The 8,873-nt window shown below is 45.8% G+C and overlaps 1 long non-coding RNA gene across 1 annotated transcript; it reads left to right on the top strand.

The window, feature by feature from the left end:
- The first annotated feature begins 4,877 nt into the window (after window positions 1–4,877).
- Window positions 4,878–5,292, top strand: LOC141607075 (uncharacterized). The gene is made up of 3 exons (XR_012526886.1): window positions 4,878–4,936; window positions 5,023–5,115; window positions 5,215–5,292. It is a non-coding gene; the product is annotated as an uncharacterized LOC141607075 (long non-coding RNA).
- Window positions 5,293–8,873: the final 3,581 nt, after the last annotated feature.

Genomic DNA, 8,873 nt, shown 5'->3' with positions numbered 1-8,873 from the left:
GAATATACAACGAATATGTGAAAGCTATATCAATGATCGAATTCCAGAGACCCAGTATGAACGAATTGAATCTCTAAAATCCGGGTTTGAATTTAATGACGAAACCCCGCAAATATTGAATTACTTGGGATTTAAGTCGGATTAACGATGAATTAAAACGTGTTAATGATGATAAATAATATATACATACGATTATTAAACTATCATGATAAAGAATTAACGGAACAAACGAAAACAAACAAAAGATTGACGAATTTTACAGAGGACGAAGAAGAAGAAAAGAAGCAGGAACTGCGGCAGCCTCACGAAGAGGCGCAGCAGGAACTGCGCTCCTTCGAAGAGGCGCAGCAGTTGCTGCGTCTTTTCTCGACTGTCTGTCTACTGAAAATCCGTAAAAAAGGTTTTAAAGACGGTTTTAGAAATCGGTTTTAATTGGTATCTTCGACGTAAACCTTACAATGAGTGATACAATAAATAAATACAATAAATAAATAAGGATTATACACCCTCAGACTTACATGTTGACGAAACGAGAAGGACTAAGATATCGATTAGTGATGCTCGACGCGAATGCAATGAAAGTGCCCTCGTAAGAGGAAAACGATTGAAACAAATTGATTAATTAGATTGATTATTGGTGTAATTGGTCAAATTGGTCGGTCATGCAACAGAGAGGCTGGTACCCGGAAAGATCCGAGCTTACGTGGTCGAATGTTCAAGCACGTAGGCGCCAATTAGTAAGAACAAAGTCTAGAATGCAAAGGGAGAAGAGAAGGGCGGACACTCGCGTGAGAAATATGAGGAGCGAAGACTCCTATTTATACTAATCACACGAAGGTTTAGGGTTTCGGAGACTCTTTGGAAGTGAATCTCGGAAAGATATGAAAAAGATACGTGGAACATGCAAAGAAGGGCACTGGGAAGGGGCGCAGCGCCCACCGCTGCGTCTCTTGGAAGAGGCGCAAAGACTGCGTCTATTCCCGGGAGGTTTCCTCTCCTTTGAAGAAAGATTTCGCGTTTGAGTTATGGTAGGACGGAAATAATCCGATCTTCCTTAATATTAATCATGAATATTACGGGATATTATTTTCCAAAAGATAAAATTTGTGAAATATGGAATAGAAATATCCAGGAACATTCGAACATTCCGACTCGGGATTTAACGATTATCGAGAAAATGAAGACGGTTTTTGACCGGACTCGAATGTACTCTAATTACTCGCCAAAATGACCGTATCGGGAAGTAGATGACAACTAAGAGGTTGACATTAATATTTGAGCAATCACTTGATGATAATCTTACGAATTGTCACAAATCGTTCTGCGTACCAAACATGCGGCCCAATCATCACCGGGTGGTTTGCGGGAGGTGCAGAAACGAGGTGTCTACAGAGCCCCCACTTTGACTGAGGCTTGGACAAGGCGAAAGTCAAAGTATAGCCATCAGGTCAATCGAAGATTACAACCTGACGACTATGGCGACGCGAGGCGGCTCAAGGGGTCTGAGCCAAGGACCTGTCGTCGGGAACATTTTAGAGTCTGTCGACTATCGGGGAGGGTCGTTTAAAGTCCATTAGACTACGTAAGGAAGCTCGCCAGCCATAAGGAGAGACCATACCTGAGACTTAATCGAACTTCGCGGGGAAACAAGAAACATTGAGAGCAAGCGACGGGACGTCGGTAGAAAGCTGGCTGGGAATCCGCTTGCGTTAGTCTCAAGCGAACTCGGCGAAACTTGAGGTTGAATCGCTTGCGTCGGTCTCAAACAAACTCTTACTGGGGAATATATTGACGACTAGGAACATCTTGACCGTCGTGGGAGAAATCTTGAGTGAGCAATGATCTTTGCAAAATACTCTGCTATTTGGATATAATGATCGAGCGATCTTGCAAAATACTCCGCTTATTTGGATAAAAGGATATGAGCAATCTTTGCGAAATAATGCTTATTTGGATAATGGAATATGAGCAATATCGAAATAATCTTTCTTATTTGGATAAAATGCGGGCCGGAACGAAAGAAAATCATCGAAACGGACCAAAAGAATATAATAGCGTTGAAGAAGAGGCGCACCAAAGATGGGCCCACGAATAACGAACTCATAACGAATTTTTGAAAATTCGTATGGAGGGAACACAAGGGAGAGGCGCAGCAAGAGCTGTGTCTCTTGGAAGAGGCGCAGCACCTGCTGCGTCTTTTCCCCAAATTGGCTTTTTCTGCGTAAAAACGCGAAATCAGATGGATTGTGTTCATTATTTCGAAACACAATTTCCGCAATTTCTCTCTCAAATCTTCACCATTTCCGTCGAGGTTTGATCCAAAAGCTTGCATTAAATATGACTAACCGAGGTATGTGTTCCAATCTTGCATTAATCATCTACATTTGTTGAATTTTGAGCCGCGAGATTTAGGGTTTTCGACCCTTTTGATCGAAAATTTGGGGCTTTTCCCCCAAATGGATTTGCCATGCCAAATTGATGTTAGAAATGGATAGTAGGCAATGTTAGGAACATAACCATGTATTTGCTTTAAATTTTTGTCGAGTTTTGCGCTCTTGAGTGAAATTTGAGACGGTTTTACAGCTAAACCGTAAATGGCTTCGAAAATGGCCTTAGGATTGCCCATTGGCGATGAAATTTGATATTTGGAATCCTTGAATGATGGGTAAACTTCCTACCATCTCGGAATTTTGGTTTGTAACAACTTTTTCGGGACACCTTTCTAGGGCATAATCGCCGTTATGGCGGAATGCTGCCGAATTTTTGACTCGAACCCGGAACTAGGCTTTGACTTGGACTTGACTTGACCCAATTTATCACATGAGTGATTGGGTTGGCGGGAATATGGCCAAAGATGGCCGGAAAGGGGCGTTTTCTGGGTTTTGAAGGCTCGAAAACCCCTTAACAAAGGCTTGTCGTCATGTGACGCGGCCTGAATTTACTTTAACATTGCAGGCGATGATGCTTCTACTTCTGGTAGGACTCCCATGGAGATAGACGCCACTACTGTTGAGGAGGCTTTAGAGCAGGCCTTCACCGCTGCGGTGATGGCTGCTGAGTTTCACGAGGAGGAGGCTGTCGAGGAGGAGGAGATCCCGAGACGAGCCAACGTTGGGCGAGGAGGTCGTTAGCTGAGGGGAGCTCCTGCGTGGGCCGAGACCTGGGAGAGTAGGCACCTTGTGTGGGCTGCAGAGGGTCACCTGTCCTACAAGACGGTGAAGAGCCTGGTAAATAGGAATTCACTACTCATTATCCATCCTCTTTCATTCTAAATTTCTTTCAAATTTCTTTCACATTTCATTCAAAACTAAAGATAGCTTTGTTTCAAATCATAATAGGAGGCCGGGAACATCAGGTCGTTCTCGGGTTACACGACAGCGATGGAGCACTACGAGCGGCTGTCGGCGGAGGAGAGGGCCATGATCGAGCGTGGAGCGTTCGGTCCTCTGGTTCAGGTCTGGAGGGATATCGTGAATAGGAAGTTGCGGGCTAACCTTAGCCTGGTCCGTGCTTTCTTGGACCGATTCTGGGATACGACTTCCACGTTTCACCTGCCTTTTGGTGAGGTGGGAGTTACTTTGGAGGATTACGGCATGATTTCTGGTCTGCCGTGTGGGACCGAGGAGATGGTGTGGCCGAGAGGCGCCATGAGGGCGGACTCGGCCGAGGCGAGGAGGTTGATCGGTTGGAACTTGTCGCCGAAGGTGTTGCGATCGGGTTTGGTACCCAGTACCTACGTTCGAGACTACTTCACGGGGAAGACCCCGTGGCCGGTGACGATCGATGGGAGGGAGACGGCTCCTCCTCCCCGCACCTGGTGAGCGGAGGGCTCGCCTTTGTGGCTTTGGTGGTTTCTGTCTTCGATTTACCTCGGAGACAAGGGTGAGAGGTTGTCGACGAAGCTTCTTCCCTTTCTTTCGACCCGAGTTCCTGGGGGCGCCGGGACCGGGTCATCGCTGGTTTGCGGTCCTCATCCGCTTCATGAGGGCCATGGTTCGTCCAGAGCTGATGGAGAAGGGGACTTCTCCTGGTGCTGTCGGACCTGGACTACTGTTGGAGGTATGAACCTTCCTTTTAATAGCAAATTTCTTTCTTTATCGAATTACGAAGGATCGTTCTTGATTATTCTGTTTTACAGGCATGGGTGTACTCCTACTTCCCGAGTCTCGCGCCGAAGAGGACGGAGCCGCTGGAGAAGGCCTATCCCGTGGTGAGGGATTGGGTGATGTGCCGGGTGAAGAGCAAGCGTTCTTCGCACAATGTCTACCGGCGGGACGTGAACGCCCTTCAGCTGAGTAGCGTGAGTATCCCACTCGTATTCATTTATATTTCTTATCCTTTTGCCTTCGCTTGATCATAAAAATGATCTTTGCCTTGTCTTGTCGCAGTGGGTGCCCAGACCTTGGGCGGAGTACGCTGGAGCGCCTCCTTTTGTTGCTGAGGTCCTTCGACCTAGGAGCCCGAGTCGCCGTTCTTTGTTGTGGACGTCGATGGGTCTGTGTGGTATCTTGGCGAGCGTTTGGCTCGTCGGTGCTCTCGGGACGCGTTGACGGTTCCTGTTGATCCTCCGAGGACGATGTTCGGGGAGCCTACTGAGGCTGAGAGGGAGGCGGACCTGGCTGGTGCCAGTGGCGACGACCTTCTTCTCCCTGGCGAGGACTACTCGGCGTTCATTTACGGGAGGTTGGCGTACTGGCCAGTAGTGGTGAGTATTTTTTACTTTTCCTTGATTTGATTTTACGACGAAAGATCATCGATTAATGAGAGCTATTTGTCTTTGCAGGAGGTCGAGGCGGCGGGCATCGAGCCCCCAGTGTATCCCGAGACTCTTGAGTACACTGACGCGACCGGGAGGACGACGATCTCTGAGCTGCGTGACTTTGACGTAGCTGTGAAGGATGCTGGCCTAGACGACTGACAGCATCTGATTCGGAGGGTGAGCTTCCCGCTTATATACCTTTCGTGTAAGAACACATTTGATTGAACTTGTTCAATTTACTGAGAATTTCTTTTGAAATGCAGGTCGCGCCATCTCGGTTCGTGGCACTATGGAGGGTGGCCAACCGGCTACGAGCTACCGCCATCGAGGCACTCGTCGGTGGTCGAGGTCGTCAGGTATGAACCTCATTTGATTTCTTTTGATTTTTGATTTTGGTTTTGATTTTCGATCTTGCTTGAATTGATTGACATGAGCCAATTTGTTGCTGTTTTCAGGGTGACCGCGAGCTGGAGCGAGAGTTGGCCCAGTCCCGGGAGGAGACGGCTCGCTTGTTGAGGGAGCTCGAGTTTCGGGATGCTGAGAATGCCGTTCTTGCGGCAAGAATTGCTGAGTTGGAGGGCGCCCAGCGGTAGTTTTGTGTAGTTTTGTAGGCTTGTACATTTGGACTTCTGATTTGAACATTTTTGGACTTTGTTTGGGGCGCAAGCCCCCAGTTTGCTTGGACTTTTGGACTTTGTTCGGGGCGCAAGCCCCCAGTTTGCTTGTACATTTGTATATACGATGGCCTGAGTGCCTTTCTTTCTTTGGGTTGTCTTGCTTGTATCTGCAGGTTAGTTTTGAACAGGTTTGGTAGACAACGGTTTACGCCGTCATGCTGCCGAAATTTACATGGAAATCACGCAAAACACACATTTTATACATATGGCCTTAATTAGCGCAAAAAAGACTCAAAAGAACGTAAAATGCAAAAAATTTGCCGGAAATGACCGGACGGTAGGGAGGGTTACCCCCTTAAAAAAAGAAAAAAGAGGAATCTATAAGTGTAGAAATGTAGAAATGAAATGTTGAAAATAACAAATAAAAAAGAAATTATTAAAAGAAATTAAAAAAAAGAAATTTATTTCCTAGAAAGAATGAAAAAATGAATTTTAGTGTGATGAAATGGCGAAGGTGTCGACGTCGCCTCGAAATGTGTGCCCGCGAATTTAGGAAACTCGAAATATGGTAATCTTCCCGTATTTACCAAAATACAACCTCGCACGAATAGGAAATCATGCGGTTATAGAATTAGGAAAGATCCAACGCGGAAATCACAGAAGTGAGACTGGGGAAGAGGCGCAGCATGAGCTGCGTCCCTTTGAAGAGGCGCAGCAGGTGCTGCGCCTGTTCCCAGGCTTGTCCGTTCTGACGGATTTTTGGAAACAGCAATTAGTATAAATAGAAGCGTCGATGGAGTTTTAATTCACATAAATCTTCCGTCTCTTCTTCGTCTATTCACACAAAATTCCCAAAATAAATTTTCAAGAGAAAATTATCATGAATACTTTGGAGATCCGCTTGAAGGAATGGACTAATGAATTTTCGAATATGGAGAAGCATGACATGGGTGCTTATAACCTTGGGTCTTTGTTGAGTTTGAAACTCATTAAGATTGTAAAACCATTCTTGGATGCTTGCCTTGACTATTGGGACCCGAATTATCATGTTTTTGCGTTCCCAGGAGGTGATATTTGCCCATTTCCTGAAGAAATAGCTGCTATTGGTGGGTGGGATCCTGAACATTTACCTGCCATCCCTTCCACTTCACAAGGGTATAAGAGCAAATTCAGAGACTTGCTTGGACTGACCAGACTTGAGGTGGATCGTCTAGTTACCCCGAAAGGCGTGAGAATGTTGGACTTTATTGATCGATTCATCAACAGGGCCGACCCTACTGTCTCTCATGTTGCTAGGAGGAGAGCATTTGGCTTTTGTTTGTTGCATGTGTATGTCTTCCAAGGGCATGTGGATGAAGACTTGAGAGGTGATCCTCGTCTTTTGTGCCTTATCGAGCAAATGGAGCTGCGCAGGAGCCCAGCTTGCTTATGTCTAGGGGAGATTATTTTGGGTTTGGATAATAGGAAATCCAACCGCGATCTGCCATTTTTGGGAAGTCCCGTCATCTTGCAGGTAAAAGACACCTTTTTGTCTTTTTTTTTTTTTTTTTTTTTTAATACCTGCTTTTGGTAGGTTTGGCTTATGGAACGGCTCCGATTGATCGAGCTCCCAGTTCATGCACTTTCTTATCATTCCCGTATGATTGCGATGAGGACGAGGTTGTACATGGTGGACTTCACTCGGGTCTGTGATTATTGGAAGAACAAGCTGAAAAGTGATGATGGCCCGTTGATTAGGTGGGTCGTACCGTGGTGGCACTTCAAGTCTGTCACTGGAGTGTCTTCTTTGGATCCGACTAGGTCCGTGCGCATTCCGGGATTGGAGTTCATGGTATGCATCTTTCCGGAAAGATTGATGAGGCAAGTTGGGCTGAAGCAGACGATCCCGAGGCTTGACACCGTCCCATGAGGCTTTGTGGCGCTTACTACCGAGAGCCGAAGAGAGTGGGCTATTAAATGGGCCCAAAGAAACATGTGGTTCTTGAACTTCTCCGCCAATGCTTTATGGGTGTCGGATTCCTATCTGAGGTGGAGAAAGGCTGCGACTCCGGAAGAGCGCGGCGAGGAAACGCGAACTGTTGACTACAAGGTGCGAGGGAGAGAAAGAGAAGGAGAAGGAGAAGCATCTGACAGAGGGAGAAGAAGAAGTCGGGCTTCAGGTCATTCGTCCTTCAAAGAAATCAAAGACTACTCCTGTTGCAGAGATGGTGGTTGGCACGAATGGAAGAGTCAGGCCTCGAGAAAGACCGTTGGTGATTAGGTCTGAAGTGGTGCAAGAGCGCCCGGCCCGAGGTCGTGACAAGAAGTATGAGAAGAATGACAAGGGCAAAGGGAAGATGGAAGAATAGCCCGAGTCCTTATTTATTATTTGATTATTATTATTATTGTTGTAATAAAAAAGGAGGGATTTTTAGAATCCTAGCCTATTCTATTTTTATTATGTAACGTACTACTATTATTAGAAAGTGAACGGAATAAAAAAGGTTGAATGGTTATGAAACCGCTGTGATTTTCTTTTATTATCCTTGTCGAATTTCAAATGCAATGCAAATGTCCTTCTATTTACATTTTAGATATAACGGGTTGAATCCTGTGAAGGATTGCCTACGTATTCACTTAAAAAAAGCGAAATCAAACCCTTGCGCGTAGTTCGAGTAAATGTAAAAGAATAAATGTTCGAAGCAAGAGCTTTTAATGAACATAGAAAATAAGCATGAGCTTTTGCTTGTTCTCAAGGTGCGAATTTAGTTTATTTGATGACATGAGGATGATAATCTTGTCAAGATGCAAGAGCACAGTGACACTTAGCTTATTTTAGCTTAGCCAGGGGCCATTTATTTAGTGCCACAAGAGCGACACATGGGTTTACGCGAGGCGCGTGTGTGGTCCTATTCTAGGCATAGTATCGTTTCAGTTGGTCAAGGTTTGTGGGGTTTGAAAACTCATTCCCATCTAGGTCTGTGATTCTAACCGCACCCCCTGGGAGTATGGATTTGACTAGATATGGTCCGGCCCAATTAGGTTTGAATTTTCCTCTTGGGTCGACAGGTAAGAGAGCTCTAACCGATTTGAGTACTAAGTCTCCTTCTTTGATGTTTCTTGGCCTAACCCTTTTGTTGAAAGCTCGTTTGATACGTGCTTGATATGTTTGGATATTATGCAAGGCGCGCAGCCGACGTTCATCCAGGAGGATGAGTTCTTCATATCTATCCCTCTTCCAATCGGCTTCAGGGATTTGGCTTTCGAGTAGAATACGCAAGGATGGTATTTCTAGTTCGACTGGTTGTACGGCTTCCATGCCGTAGGTCAAATAGAAAGGAGTAGCCCCAGTGGGCGTCCTAACTGATGTACGATACCCCCATAAAGCAAAGGGTATCTTGCTTGGCCAATCTCTGTAGTTGTCGGTCATTTTCTTGAGAATTGTGACAACATTCTTGTTTGCCGCCTCTACCGCGCCGTTAGTCTGTGGTCTATAGGGCGAAGAGTGGTGATGCTTA

The sequence above is a fragment of the Silene latifolia genome, chromosome 10 (genome assembly GCF_048544455.1).
Source record: "Silene latifolia isolate original U9 population chromosome 10, ASM4854445v1, whole genome shotgun sequence".
NCBI classification, from domain to species: domain Eukaryota; kingdom Viridiplantae; phylum Streptophyta; class Magnoliopsida; order Caryophyllales; family Caryophyllaceae; genus Silene; species Silene latifolia.
This window is presented reverse-complemented; position numbering and strand designations above follow the sequence as displayed.